The sequence below is a fragment of the Gracilinanus agilis genome, chromosome 6 (genome assembly GCF_016433145.1).
Source record: "Gracilinanus agilis isolate LMUSP501 chromosome 6, AgileGrace, whole genome shotgun sequence".
In the NCBI taxonomy this organism is placed as follows: Eukaryota; Metazoa; Chordata; class Mammalia; order Didelphimorphia; family Didelphidae; genus Gracilinanus; species Gracilinanus agilis.
Window position 1 is genome coordinate 83372995 of NC_058135.1, and position 16762 is coordinate 83389756.

Genomic DNA, 16762 nt, shown 5'->3' on the forward strand with positions numbered 1-16762 from the left:
TCCTTCTCTGGCTCCTTTTATCCCATCCCCCTTGCACAAATCCCATCCTTACACTTGTAATAGCTTCATAATATATGTAGGCTGTTCCCTCTATATTCCCATAGTCTTTCATTTGATATAGCAATATTTGGAAAAACTGTTAGCCATCAATGTCTTGAAGAAATATTTCCTTTTTTTAGTAGTTCAGCTGACTTCCAGAGCTCTGAGCAGGTTCTAGTCCTTTCCACAAGAGATCTTGTTATCTAGGCAATTTAAAATTTGTGAAGTGCTTTAAATTCATTATGTCTTGAAATATTGGAAGCGGGTATCACAAGTATTGATTTCCTGATTTTATATATGATGATTCTGCAGCTAACAGATATTATTTCATTTGCCCTTTGAGGAATAGTTATCAAGTAGCTTAATACCAGCAAACGATTTTGTAATTTTAACATGCTAAACAAATGTTTGCTATTTTTATTGTCAGATATTGTATTTGAACCCAGACTTTCCAGTAGCCGGATCCAATAATGTCAGAACTTTGGCATGTATCTTCTATTTAATGGAACAAAGAATTTTATTGGTAGTTTCACTATTTTACTTTCTTTTTATCACAAATGTTTAACAGAGTCGCTTAGTTATAGTAGGTGCTTACTAGGTGATGGTTGACTGTTTTGGCTGGTGGTGATCTTTGTCCCTGAAAAAATCTACCACAACCTGGGTAAGGGATTGTCTCCTCAAAAGCTAGCTTAGATCTCAGATCCAGTCATGAGATGTTCCAAATAGTAATTTATAGTTCTAACATGCCATCTCATTTATTCTGGTTATTTCCATTGGGGTTTTCTTCCTCACATTTTTTTTTGTTTTTCTTCTACCTTACTCCAAGCAGACTGTTTATCTGTGAAAGGCAGTGAGTGAGGAAAAGCTTGCCAGTACAAGATAATGGCAGGTTTAGGAGGGAAAAGAATCATTCAAAATCCTGATCCCAAAATTTCTGTTTGTAGTAATGAAAAAGATTATTTCTCTGTTGGGAGAGTTTACCCTATAACAATGTTATAAGGTTTCTAGAGAATTGTGACAAGGAGAGAAAAATATCTCAAAGATGTGACATTTGGAATATTGAGTGAAGGCAAGCAGCTAAATAGATTAAATAAAATACTCAAGGGAGATGGCTGTCAATCAACAAACATGCATTTATTATGCACCCAGTATATATCAGGCAGTATACTAGGTTCTAGGGATAAAAAAAACAAAAATGAAATAACATTAAATTCAAAACAACTTACTTTTAGTGAGGTTATTTCTATCTTTTATGACTTGAAGAGGTATTAAATATATCCAGTTCCTAGAATAAGGCAACTACATAGGTGGCACAGTATAGAAAGTGTTGTGCCTAACGTCAGAAAGAAGAGTCTGCCTGAGTCCAAATTTGGCTTCAGACACTTACTAGCTATGTGACCTGGGCAAGTCATTTAACTGTTTCCCTCAGTTCATCATCTCTAATATGAGCTAGAGAAGTAAATAACAAACCACTCCTGTATCTTTGCTGAGAATCTCAAACTGAGGTTGATCAGGAAGACTAGGAAATGTCTGACATAACTTAACAATAACAAAAATCTCCAAATGTACTACCTGGCATAGAGTAAATATTTTTTAAATTGATTGTTTAAATGGATTGATTTGTTGATTGCTGATTGAATGACTCACTGATTCTCCTTTACCTCAGAGAACAGACTTAAGAGCAATGGGCAGAAATTATAAAGAAGTGGGTTTACATTTTTAAGTAAAGAAAAACTCAGTAATAGTCAAAGGTATCAAAAATGATATGGGCTTCCTTGGTTGCTTCTCACATGACAATTATAAGCAAAGTATAGACAACTATTTCTCAGGTATGTTATGAGAGTTATTCTATTTTTAGATATGGATGGGATGAGGTAGCCTCTAATGTCCCTTCAGATTCTGAAATTCTGTGATTTTGTAATGTCTTCCTCTTGCCAGCCACAATGTTATTTTTCAGATACAACAATGGATATGATCCTCATACCAGAGTGGCCAATGCATCATGCATCTAGTGCAAACCATGTCTAATGACTTACTGCTTTGGATTTTACTCACCTTGACACAATAGAGTTTTGATCACTTTGATGTGTTACAAGCATAATTTTTGTCAGTCCAGGTAAATAAGAGTTAATACAAAAAAAACAACAACAAATGAATTTGGCCCTACTGAATAATTAGTATAATCTGTTATGTATGAAAGCTGTGCTGGCAGGACTTTGATTTTAATAATGCCCATGGTATCAAATCAACAATTTGTCATTATGCTTGCAAAATGCACAGATGGACTAATACACATTTTTCATTTTGGAATTTATTTGCTTTTTCAAAAAAATCCACTGAGATTATTTAGCTTTAATTAGAATATTTTTAAAATTCACAAAAAAATCTATTAAATGGAAGAGAGCTTTTAAGCATCATAAATATTTTTGATTGTTTAAGCATATAATAAACACGTCAATCTCCTTTTTCTTCCTTATTATTGTGAAGTGTACCTGTCCCTGTATGTCTGGATCTTGGTTGAGGGAGATGGATTTGAAAGATGAATATCGATGAGGTTTATCTTTAAAAGAGAGTAGCCCTCTTTTGAAAATAGCTCTAGAGCTATTGTTTTCACAGCATCACCACCAGGAAAGTTGTCAATTTCACACAGAGATCTCACAAATATGGAACAATGAGTCATTGAAAGATGAGCCATGGAGAACAATGCTGTAACTATAGTAGCATTAATTGTGTGTGAGACTAGCTATATACCTCATGTACTTTCATTCTTTGCCACTACATCTCAAGGGATGTGGAATGTCTGTCTTTGTACTAGAGGATGATTGACAAAGTATGGTGTTAAGAATGTCTGACTTGGTGTCAAGAAGACCTGGATTCCAACCCTGCCTCAGGCAAACTAATAGCTAGATACTGCAGGACAACTCATTTAACCTTTCAGCTACAGTTTCCATATCTGTAAGATGGGAATGGTAATAATATTTAGCACTTAGGTAACAGTATTAATGAGGCTTAAAAGGATTTACTAAAAGTACTCTGCCAAATTCTCTATATAGATATCAAGAGGCAAGGATGATGACAATATACTCTTTATATGAATAGGAAATGAACAGAAATTTAGAGAATAGTTCAAAGGGCCATGACCAGGGTATAACTACAAAATTAACTATTGTAGTTTGACTGAACCTGACATTTTTCTGGGTTTCATTAAATATGTACCAATAGGTATCTGGTAAATTATGTTTTGCTGTCAAAGAGATTATAAAATATTCTGCAATTTGAAATAGGCAAAGGGGACTTAACACGTGCCAATCAAGGGTGCCAAAACACAACAAGGATCACACCCACAACCCCAAAAGTAACAGGACTAACTAGATACACTGGAAATCCCCACAAGGGATGTGGAGAATGGGTAATGGCAGAGTAAACACACAAGTTGGGTAACTGTCATTTGACAGTTTAATAGTCCACCACACTAGCCTGGGAAACCAGGTTTGGAAAGGTAACTCAATGTGGGCTTTTTTTGAAGTAGAGGAAACACAGGAAGTATATGGAAAACAGTTTAATGACAAGTTTAAGGGGTAGGTAGTAAAGGAAAAGGTCACACTAAATCTAATCAGCTATGGATGAACTCAAGGGACTGGTAGGTGGGACACTTTACTCTAACACTAACACAGGCTGTCAGGACAAGCCTGGATGGTCAGAAAGGGTAAAGGATACTGATGGGTCCTCTTCAGCTCCACTGATGATCTCAGCTCCCAGGACCTCAGGTATCACAGCAATTAAGTCCAAAGGGTAATGAAGTCAGAGAGATGAACTAGTTTGCATGTCCACCATACAGAACTAAATTCAATGCTCAATCTGAGCTTCCTCACTGAACAGATGGTTCCTTGCTGGTGACAATGCACTTTTCCTAGCTCTTCACTCAGACAGTTAAGTTAAGCAACCTAATTGTCATTAGTCACCAGAGTCACACAGGAAAAGCCCACCTTCTCCTACCACTGTTCCATACTTGGAACCTTCTGGTCTTGCCTGACAGATCTGGCTGCTACCTTACTTTAAAATTCTAATTTTCTCATAACAACTTGGATGATTTATGTGAAACATTCACCTTGTAGTTGGGAAATGATGACCTCTACATTCTCTTCAAAATCAAAATATTTTATTTTCTATCCTGGACTGGTGAAAATCCTTTGATATTTCAAAGAATTTTTGAGCTACTTATTATCATCATCATCATCATCACCATCATCATCATCATCATTATCATCATCATCTCCAAAGATGCCAATTAGAATGTATTCAAAACTCTCTGGGACTCTTGTATAAATCCTCCATAGAGGGGTTTCCCAAAAAGACAAGGCCATTGCTCTTGTTCTCTTGACATTGTTAGGAGACAAAGTTAATGAATTTCTCATCTGTTATGCATATTGAATAAAATGCTGGTCTCAAAATCACAAAGATTTGAGTTCAAATGCAACCTTAAACACCAATAGCTGTGTGACAGTGGGCAAGTAACTTAACTTGTTTGACTCAGTTCCCTCAAATAAATAATGGGGACGATACCTCACTTCAATCTTATAAATATCAAATGAGATGTTTGGTAAAAAGCATTGGCATACTGCCTGACACCTGATTATATAAATTCTTGTGCTTTTTATTCCCCTTGTTAATAAAACCAGTCCATATCCTTTTCTAGTCATGTGTTGCTTTGAAGATAGATAAACTTTCCATCATTTTTCTTTTTCAATTCTTCATTGTCTATAAATCACACCCTACTCAAATCTATCATGTGATTTTCTTTGAGTAACCCTCAGCATTAGTCCCATAGAAACAATGTTATTTCAAATCTCATAGCCATACAGATGCCTCGAAGAATTTTTAAGTTAAAAATATTATGAGGGAGAAACTTGGTATGACTAAAATATGGAAGCATTTCCCCAAGGCAATCTTATCTAGTCTTCTACTTTTAAGTTCTGCATCCATTTAATAATCTGTTTGCAGTGTTAGAAATGTATATATATATATATATATATATATATATATATATACATATGTGTGTATATATATATATATATGTATGTATATTTCAAGACATCTGTATGTATTGATGCATGAGCTCCAGAGGTCATCTAACCAACTACAAATTATAGGTTGAATAGGAGGCAAAGTTGCTATGTTTTCTTTTCTTTGAGTTGAATTGAGTGTTTAGTGGAGCACTTGTCTGATTACATCTCTCATTTTGGAGGCCCTATAATGTTTGGGGGCCTGATGGAATTGAAGCAACGTTATCCACAAACAGAAGCAGCTGGAGGACTTCACTATCTGTAGGGAACCTCTTTTCAAATTAGAATCTGTGCTGGACATCCTCCATAACAATGGTGGAAAGCTCTGACAAGTATATTTCTCCAAATGTTATGCTTCATTTCCTATTAATTATCAGTCATTGAATAATATTACTTCTGTTATATATTTCAAAGAAACTTGTAGCATTTTCTTATAGATATACATAAAATATAACAAGAAAGGAAAGAAAATAGTGTCCAAGGCTTGAAGGAGAAAGGGGGATTTATTATTCAGGTGACAAGTACCCTTTTGTATTGGTACCCAGGCTATTCCTCACCCAACCTTTCATGGGCAGGGCACCTTTATTATTTGACATAACATGGTCATAGCCTGTTAGGAAAGAAGGACAGGTGATTTATAAAGAGGAGAGATTTTTTGATCAACATATCTGTTTAGTCTCTTACAAAAGGCAAGTTAGGGGCACTGAATAGAAAGTTTCTATGTAGAGAGTTTTCTGAAACCAAAGTAGCGATAGAATTGAAGTATAATGGCCAACTAGTTTTGCCTTCTTAGTTTAAGATATAAATCATAATAGTTTGTACCATAAAAGATATCTGCATATAACTATTAAATTTCTGACAGGAATATCATTATGCACAAGGATAGGTCACTAAGGGAAGTTGGGAAATCAGATTACTTGCAGTAGTATTAAAAATTGCATAGTTCTCATTCATCTTGGATAATTCATGTGATCAAGTGCCTAGATCTAGAGCAATGGCCTGAATAGAATGTATGGACAGCTTCCATTTTTATGATAAACCTTGAAAAATCTCAACATTAGGAGGGAGCTGGGTAGTTCAGTGGATTGAGAGCCAGGTCTAGAGATGGGAACTCCTAGGTTCAAATCTGGCCTCAGACACTTCCTAGCTCTGTGACCCTGGGCAAGTCACTTAACCCCCATTGCCTAGACATTACCACTTTTCTGCTTAGGAACAAATACACAGAAGTTAAGGGTTATTGATTCCAAGATGGAAGGTAAGGGTTTAAAAAAATTCTTTTAATATTAACATTCATCAAGATTGGCAAATAGGAGAAGTCTAATAAGTAACTGTAGATTTTATAAATGTGATGACAATGATAATTATCTAGAGCAATGATGGGCAAATTTTTTTTCAAATATTTATTAATATTCATTTTTAACATGGTTACATGATTCATGCTCCTACTTTCCCCTTCACCCTCTGCACTCCCCCCACCCATGGCCGATGCGCATTTCCACTAGTTTTGTCATGTATCCTTGATCAAGACCAATTTCCAAATTGTTGGTAGTTGCATTGGTGTGGTAGTTTCGAGTCCACAGCCTCAATCATGTCCACCCTGACCCATGCGTTCAAGCAATTGTTTTTCTTATATGTTTCCTCTCCTGCAGTCCTTCCTTTCAATGTGGGTAGCGTCTTTACCATAAATCCCTCAGAATTGTCCTGGGTCATTGTATTGCTGCTGGTACAGAGGTCCATTACATTCAATTTTACCATAGTATATCAGTCTCTGTGTACAATGTTCTTCTGGCTCTGCTCCTTTCACTCTGCATCACTTCCAATAGTATTCCATCATCCGCATATACCACAATTTGTTCATCCATTCCCCAATTGAAGGACATCCCCTCATTTTCCAGTTTTTTGCCACTACAAAAAGCACAGCTATAAATATTTTCGTACAAGTCCGTTTATCTATGCTCTCTTTGGGGTACAAACCCAACAATGGTATGGCTGGATCAAAGGGCAGGCAATCTTTTATAGCCCCTTGAGCATAGTTCCAAATTGCCAGCCAGAATGGCTGGATCAGTTCACAACTCCACCAGCAATGCATCAATGTCCCAATTTTGCCACATCCCCTCCAACATTCATTGCTCTCCCATTCTTTCATTTTAGCCAATCTGCTAGGTGTGAGGTGATACCTCAGAGTTGTTTTGATTTGCATTTCTCTAATTATTAGAGATTTGGAACACTTTCTCATGTGCTTATTGATACTTTTGATTTCTTTACCTGAAAATTGCCTATTCATGTCTCTTGCCCATTTATCAATTGGGGAATGGTTTGATTTTTTTATACAATTGCTTAAACTCCTTCTATATTTGAGTAATTAGACCCCTGTCAGAGTTTTTCTTTATAAAGATTTTTTCCCAGGTTGTTGTTTCCCTTCTGATTTTGACTACATTGTTTTTGTTTGTACAAAAACTTTTTAGTTTAATATAATCAAAACCATTTAATTTACATTTTGTAATTTTCTCTAACTCTTGCTTGGTTTTAAAGTCTTTCCTTTCCCACAGATCTGACAAGTAAACTATTCTGTGTTCACTTAACTTGTTTATAGTTTCCCTCTTTATATTCAAGTCGTTCACCCATTCTGAATTTATATTGGTGTAGGGTGTGAGATGTTGATCTAGGCCTAATCTCTCCCATATTGTTTTCCAAATTTCCCAGCAGTTTGTCAAATAGTGGATTCATGTCCCAAAAGTTGGGCTCTTTGGGTTTATCATACACTGTCTTGCTGATGTCATTTATCCCAAGTCTATTCCATTGATCCTCCTCTCTATCTCTTAGCCAGTACCATATTGTTTTGATGACTGCTGCTTTATAGTATAGTTTAATATCTGGTACTGCTAGGCACCCTTCCTTCACATTTTTTTCATTATTTCCCTTGATATTCTTGATCTTTTGTTATTCCAAATGAACTTTGTTATAGTTTTTTCTAATTCAGTAAAGAAGTTTTTTGGTAGCTTGATAGGTATGGTGCTAAATAGGTAAATTAATTTCGGTAGAACTGTAATTTTTATTATGTTAGCTCATCCTACCCATGAGCAATCAATGGCTTTCCAATTGTTTAGATTCAGTTTTATTTGTTTGGAAAGTGTTTTGTAGTTGTTTTCATATAATTGCTGTGTTTGTTTTTCTGGGTAGATACCTAAGTGTTTTATATTATCTAGGGTGATTTTAAATGGTGTTTCTCTTTCTACTTCTTGCTGCTCTAGTGTGTTGGAAATGTATAGAAATGCTGATGATTTATGTGCATTTATTTTGTATCCTGCAACTTTGCTAAAGTTGTTGATTATTTCTAAAATCTTCTTAGTTGATTCTCTGGGATTTTTTAAGTAGACCATCATATCATCTGCAAAGAATGATAGCTTAGTCTCCTCCTTGCCTATTTTGATACCTTCAATTTCTTTTTCTTCTCTAATTGCAACTGCTAGAGTTTCTAGTACAATGTTAAATAATAGAGGTGATAATGGGCATCCTTGTTTTACTCCTGATCTTATTGGGAAGGCTTCTAATTTATCCTCATTGCATATGATGTTTGTTGATGGTTTTAGGTATATACTGTTTATTATTTTTAGGAAAGGTCCATCTATTCCTATACTTTTCAGTGTTTTCAATAGGAATGTATGATGTATTTTGTCAAAGGCTTTTTCAGCATCTATTGAGATAATCATGTGATTTTTGTTTTTTAGACTGTTGATATGGTCAATTATGTGGATGGTTTTCCTAATGTTGAACCAACCTTGCATTCCTGGTATAAATCCCACCTGGTCATGGTGGATGATCTTCTTAATTACTTGCTGAGTCTCTTTGCTAGTATTCGATTTAAGATTTTTGCATCTATGTTCATTAGGGAGATTGGTCTATAGTTTTCTTTCTCTGTTTTTGGTCTACCTGGCTTTGGAATCAGTACCATATTTGTGTCATAAAAGGAATTTGGTAGTACTCCTTCTTTGCTTATCATTTCAAATAATTTGTATAGTATTGGGATTAGTTGCTCTTTGAATATCTGATAGAATTCACTTGTGAATCCATCAGTCCCTGGCGATTTTTTCTTAGGGAGTTCTTTGATGGCTTGTTCAATTTCTTTTTCTGATATGGGATTATTTAGGTATTCTATTTCTTCTGCTGTTAATCTAGGCAGTTTATATTTTTGTAAATATTCATCCATACCTCCTAAATTGTTATATTTATTGCCATATAATTGGGCAAAATAGTTTTTAATGATTGCCTTAATTTCCCCTTCATTAGAGGTGAGGTCTCCCTTTTCATCTTTGATACTATCAATTTGGTTTTCTTCTTTCCTTTTTTTTATTAGATTGACCAGTAATTTGTCTATTTTATCTGTTTTTCCAAAGTACCAGCTTCTAGTCTTATTTATTAATTCAATAGTTCTTTTACTTTCGATTTTATTAATTTCTCCCTTGGTTTTTAGTATTTCTAATTTAGTTTTCATCTGGGGATTTTTAATTTGCTCACTTTCTAATTTTTTGAGTTGCATGCCCAATTCATTGATCTCTGCCCTTCTTAATTTGTTAATATATGCACTCAAGGATATAAATTTCCCCCTGAGTACTGCCTTGGCTCCATCCCACAGACTTTGGTAGGATGTCTCATCATTGTCATTTTCTTCAATGAAATTGTTGATTGTTTCTATGATTCCTTCTTTGACAAATAATTTTTGAAGAATCATATTATTTAATTTCCAATTAGTTTTTGATTTTCCTGTACAGGTGCCCTTACTAATTATTATTTTTATTGCATTATGATCTGAGAAGGTTACATTTATTATTTCTGCCCTTTTGCAATTGTTTGCAGTGATTCTATGCCCTATAACATGGTCAATCTTTGTGAATGTGCCATGTGCAGCTGAGAAGAAGGTGTATTCCTTTTTGTCCCTATTTATTTTTCTCCACATATCAATTAGATCTAATTTTTCTAGGACTTCATTCACCTCTCTAAACCTCTTTCTTATTTATTTTTTGGTTTGATTTATCTAGATCTGACAGAGGAATATTTAGATCTCCCACTAGTATGGTTTTACTATCTATTTTCTTCTTGAGCTCTGCCAGTTTCTCCTTTATGAATTTGGGTGCTAAGCCACTTGGTGCATACATATTGAGCAGTGTTATTTCCTCATTGTTTATACTGCCTTTAATCAGGATGTAATGACCTTCCCTGTCTTTTTTAATCATATCTATTTTTACTTTGGCTTTGTCAGAAATCATAATAGCCACTCTTGCCTTCTTTTTCTCATTTGACGCCCAAAATATTTTGCTCAAACCCTGAACCTTAAACTTGTGTATGTCCACCCACCTCATATGTGTTTCTTGTAGACAACATATGGTGGGATTTTGGTTTCTAATCCATTCTGCTATTTGCTTCTGTTTTATGAGCGAGTTCATCCCATTCACATTCAGAGTTATAATCATCAGTTGTGCATTTGCTGACATTTTCAAATCCTCCCCTATTCCTACTCCCTTTTTCCTTATACTTTTTCCCTTTTAAACCAGTGGTTTGCTATTGAGCCACTATCCCTTGTCCCCTATTTTGATTAACTTCCCTTTCTACCCCCTCCCTTATTTCCCCCTCTTTTTGTTTTTAAAGGCCTTATGAATTCCCTCCCTCTTCACCCCTCCGTTTTTTTTACCTCCCCACTCCCCTGCTCCCGTTGGTTTATCCCTTCTAACTTTCTCAGAAGGGTTAGATAAGAGTTTTATGTCCCACTGGATAGTATAGCTACTCTTCCCTCTCCAGGTTGATTACACTAAGAGTAAGGTTTGATTATTACCTCTTAATGCTCTCTTCCTCTCCTTGTTATAATAATATTTGTCCCCTCTCCCTCCCATGCCCTCTTTGTGTGTAATAGAATATCCTATTTTCTTATTCACTCAAGTTTCTCTTGGTGTCCCCTGCTATTTACCCCCTCTTTCCCATCCCCCATGCCATCTTAGATTATTTAGTGTTCCACCCTCACCCTGTGAATTATTCTTCTCATTACTATAATAGTGAATATTATTATAGTGAATAGAGTTCACTACAGAGAATTATATATAACATTTCTCTACATAGGAATACAGATAATTAGATCTCACTGAGGCCCTTAAAAAGGCAAATTTAAAAATTATAAGTTTTCTTTCTTTCCCCTCTGTATCTTATTTACCTTTTCATGTTTCTCTCGATTTTTGGGGTTGGATATCAAACTTTCCATTTAGCCTTGGTGTTTTCTGTGCAAATACCTGGAATTCTTCAATTTTGTTGAATGCCCATACTTTCCCCTGGAAATATATTGTCAATTTTGATGGGTAGTTGATCCGTGGTTGCAGGCCCAGCTCTCTTGCCTTTCTGAATATCGTATTCCAAGCCTTGTGATCTTTTAGCGTGGAGGCTGCCAGATCCTGCGTGATCCTGATTGGTGCTCCTTGATATTTGAATTGTTTCTTTCTGGCTTCTTGTAAGATTTTTTCTTTTGCTTGGAAACTCTTGAAATTGGCAATTATATTTCTGGGCATTTTCTTTTCTGGATCAAATGTCGCAGGTGTTCTATGAATCCTTTCAATGTCTATATTGCCCTCTTGTTGTAGGACTTCAGGGCAATTTTGCTGGATTATTTCTGTTAGTATGGAGTCCAGGTTTCTATTAATTTCTGGTTTTTCTGGAAGACCAATTATTCTCAAATTGTCTCTTCTAGACTGGTTTTCTTGGTCTGTCATTCTCTCATTGAGATATTTCATGTTTCCTTCTATTTTTTCTGTCTTTTGACTTTGTTTTATTTGTTCTTGTTGTCTTGAGAGATCATTAGCTTCTAATTGCTCAATTCTAGCCTTTAGGGATTGGTTTTCAGCTATAATCTTCTGGTTTTCGGCTATGATCTTCTGGTTTTCGGCCATAATCTTCTGGTATTGCTTTTCAATCTGGATATTTCTGGTGTTCAATTTGCTTATCAGTTCATTTGGTTTCTGAGCCTCACTTTCCATTTGCAAGATTCTACCTTTTAAACAGTTATTTTCTTGCCAGATCTCTTCCATTTTCCTCAAAATCTCAGTTTTGAAGTCTTCCATAGCTTGTGAGGAGTTTTCCTTATTTGAGGAGGGTCCAGATGCTTGTTTGTTCTCCTCCTTTGTTTGCTCGGTTGTCTGGATTTTCTCTGTGTAAAAGTTGTCCAGTGTTAAAGACTTCTTTTTCTTGTTGTTATTCTTTCTCTTCTGAGCTTCCTGAGACTGGGTAGCCATGGTTAGCCCAGCAGCTTCTCAGGTTTATCCTCGTGCTCAGGGTCTGTCCACGGTCTATTGGCTTCTGAGGTCAAAGTTTCATTGTATTGGATCCTACTCATTGTATTCGTCAGATTAGGAATAATGTCAGGCTCCCAGATAGAACTCTGTCCTATTATGACTAAACTTGGTGATAAAGCCTTCCACAAGCAGTCTTTGGCTATTTTTTGGCCTCGTGTAGTTTGACTTCCATCCTTGTCATTCAACATAAACTAATCTCTCCAAAGCTATCACTGATCTCTTTACTGACAAATTCATTGGCTTCTCTTCAGTTCTCACACTCCTTGAACTGTTTCTAACCCTCATCCCTGTTGAACACCCTCTGTTCCTTAACACTCTATTGTCTCTAATTTTGCATGACACTGTTACCCCAATTTGGTTCACCATACCCAATATGATGCTATTTAACTTTTGTCTGATAATTTTTCTGAGTTTCTTTTTTTTTAAACCCTTGTACTTTGGTGTATTGTCTCATAGGTGGAAGATTGGTAAGGGTGGGCAATGGGGGTCAAGTGACTTGCCCAGGGTCACACAGCTGGGAAGTGGCTGAGGCCGGGTTTGAACCTAGGACCTCCTGTCTCTAGGCCTGACTCTCACTCCACTGAGCTACCCAGCTGCCCCCCTGAGTTTCTTTTTAAAAAGTTTTCTTTATTAATAATATTATAAATAGGAATATCTTAACATAAAATTATTCATGAGACAGTGTCTATTATGTATAAATTGTTTGAAATGTCATTTTACCAATATGATAGCTTTTCATCTCATAGACAATATTTAAATCTATATTTTTTTACTCTAGAATCAGTATAACATATTAAAATCTATTGCTAAAAAGCTACATTAATAGAAAATTGGTATGAAGATTGAGGGAGGTTATAGATCAACTCTCCTTTGTATTAGTCATATGACATATATAGTATTTTGTGTAATTCTGGACTTCATAATTTTGAAAAAACATTGAGTAGAGTGGTGCAATGGAGAGTATCAGATGGCCTGGCTTCTGAGTCTCTTTTGTTGAATCTTCAAAGAGGTTACTTAGGGTTGTTGCTTAAAGATTTCTCTTAAATATTTTCCTAAACTTTATAAAATTATAGTAATTTTTTAAAATTAGAAACTTAAACATAAAATTTAAAAAACAAAGTGTTAAACATTCAAGTTCAATTTTCATCTTTATATCAATTATTCTGAGATGTATTTATCTAGTCTTAATATTTCTCAAGACCATTGATATTGTCTTTTTAAAAGCCTTTTGGCCATCTCAAACTTTATGTTTCCCAAGATATCCTGCCTCATATTTAGAAATCATAGATATCCTGTCTTATATTTAGATATATCTAATATTCAAGTTCTTATCTTTCCTACCAAACTCTCCTCTTGCTAACTTTCCTATCTCTGCCAAGGACACCACTTTCTTCCAGTTACTTGCACTAGCTAGAAAACAGCATCAACTTTATTCTTCATTATCTTCTAACCTTCATCTGTACTATATACACACACATGTACACACATCATTCAGATATACTTATACTCTCTACATAGTACGTATGTATATGTGTGTCTACAGATACACATACACTTATATGTATCTATACATTTGCATGTAGAAACACACATGACCATGTGGTATTCCCTTTTTCTTGTTTCAATTCTCCCATTACTTTTCCTTCTTCCACCCAGCTGTCAATTTGATCCTCCCAAAGCACAGGACTGTTCATGTCATTCAGCTACACGATAAATCCAAGTGACTCACTATTATCTCCAGGATCAAATATACAATTCTCTGTTTGGATTTTGAAATCTTTTACAACTTCCTATATTTTTAGTCTTCTCACACTTTAGTTCCTCTGTATACACTAGGATCCAGTGACATTGATCCTTCTTTCTGTTCCTAACACAATACCCTCCATGTTTTAATTCTGTATTTTCATTGGGAGTCAGTCATGCCTGGAATATTATTCTTCCTCAAATGTCTTTCCTAACTTTCTTTGATTTCACTGAAAACTCCTACTTTTTGCAATAAATGTATCTTGATTTTCTCCTAAACTAGTGCTTTCCCTCTGAGATTGCTTTTCAAATCTGTTCATGGACCTGGTTTTGCCTTTCTTTACAAAGTCTAGCAATTATCAAAATTTTTAATTAGTTCATAATAAGATCTCAATAAATGGTTCTTGACAAGCTTACTTACCTTAGTATCCCTGGGCTGGCTGTGTTAGACAATATGATCTCTGGTATCCCTCCAGTATCTAAAGCTATTATCCCTAAGTAAGTCAATTTTTGCTCATTGGTTCTTCTTTTTATCTTTTCCAATGTTTCTTTTAAAGACTTCCAAATACTCTCTGAATTACTGTGGACAATCTATTCACTTTTTTCTTATTTTTTTTTGTTCTCTCCTTTTAAAATTGTATTCTGGTGTATCTTTGACCCATGTTATTTCTTCATTAAGTTAGGAGGTTTTTCCTCTTTATATTTTCTCATTTCTTCATTTTCTCCACTAGACATAGGTAATAAAGATTACGTATTCTTTTAGTTTCCTGGATTAAAAATTTTTTTTCTTGATTCTTCAAATCCTTCAGATGTTATAGTATTTTTCCTTTACATAGGGACTGGATTGGAAGTGTATAGTAGGAAACTTCCATATAGAAATCTCACTTCAGCCTCAAAGCAATGGGAATGTTCTAACTTCTGAGTCTCTTTTAGCATGGTTCTAAATGTTGAGGGGGCACTAAGCTTTATAAAGGTAGCCTCTGGGCTGTTTTCCTTCAACCTAGATGGATTACCTGGCCAACTGAGGGAAACTGGTCTCTAGCTTCTTCTTTGTTCACAATATTTTAGATTTTGTAGATAGTAAAGTCTAAGAATCCCAACCCCTTTTTTCCAGCAGTGGTCCAGTGGTTCACATTTTTGTCCTTTGTTGCTGTTGTTTTACACTATACCTTCTATTACAGATCCTGTACTTCATTTGAATCATTATGGCATTTGTAATGAGATGGTTTTAGAGAGGTCTAATTTTAATGTTAAACTCTTTCTTGTTTATCTTTACTAGAATTCCAAATGTTCTGCATGATTGGTGAAAATCAATATACTTTTTATCAAATACTCCTTTGATTATGGGAACCAATTCTTCTCATTTTGCACATAGTAGTATAGCTTTAACTGTACATTCTCTAGACAGTACATTTTATTTCAAAATTAACTCTTTTTTCCCCTCACCAAAACTGTATTTCAGGGGGGGCAGAATCAAGATGGTCATAAAAAAAGCATAGGCTTGTTTGAATTCTCTTAATATTCCTCCAAATAACTTAAAATAATGCCTTTGAACAAATTCTGGAACCCACAGAACTCATAAAAGGATGGTATGGAACAATTTTCTATCCCCATTAAACTTAGAATGCCAGCAGGAAAAGGCTATCACATTGGTATGAGAAGGGAGTACAGTCTAATTCAGGCCCTGCAAGATTAGGTCAAGCCTTATCAAGCCATTTGCAGGTCTTGGATGTAATTCATTCAGGAGCAGTATCTTCTGGAACTGTCAGCAAATAGATAGGGAGTCAGAAAACTTGTCAGAATAAGATTCCATTGGTCCTTTTGCTGACACTGGGTACAGGACTCTGTTTCTTTATTTATATGTGGATATGGATCAAATTCATATGTGATCATATGGTCACAGTCCCAGGGAAAGAAAGAGCAGTAGCACACTTGTGCATGTGGCTATGGAGAAGCTTGGGAATAGTCTCAATGAGTGAAAAAGTACTTTTTGTCACTCACATACCAGAGGACAGGAAAAAAGAGAAGTAAACATATGTACCCTTAGATCATATCACTTTGGAAGAACTGAATAGTTATAGACCCCCGGAATTATCTCTATAAGCAGCTGCCCCAAAATACTGAAGCTTTAGGAAATGCCCCTCTATAACAGAAGAAGCCAAACATAACAATTTTTTTAAAGTTAAAAGTCAAGAAGTAGGTTATAAACATGAGCAAACAATAATAACGAAAAGAAAAAAACTGGCCATAAATAGTTATCATGATGACAGATAATATTAAAGATAAATGCAGAATAAGATGACAATTTAAAAATCACCACATCAAAAAAACTAAAGAAAAATGTGAATTGTTCTCAGGCCCAAAAGGAACAATAATAGCTAGAATATATATATATATATATATACATATATACATACATATATATACATATTTAAATTAGAAAGATAAAATAAAAATTGGGAAAAAGAATTAAGAGTAAGGTGAGAAAATAATGAAAAAGAGTTGAAAGGTTGGAAAAGGGGCCACAAAAATAATACAGAAAAGAGCACCAAAAATAAAGAGTAGGTCAAGTGGTAAAAGAGGCAGAAG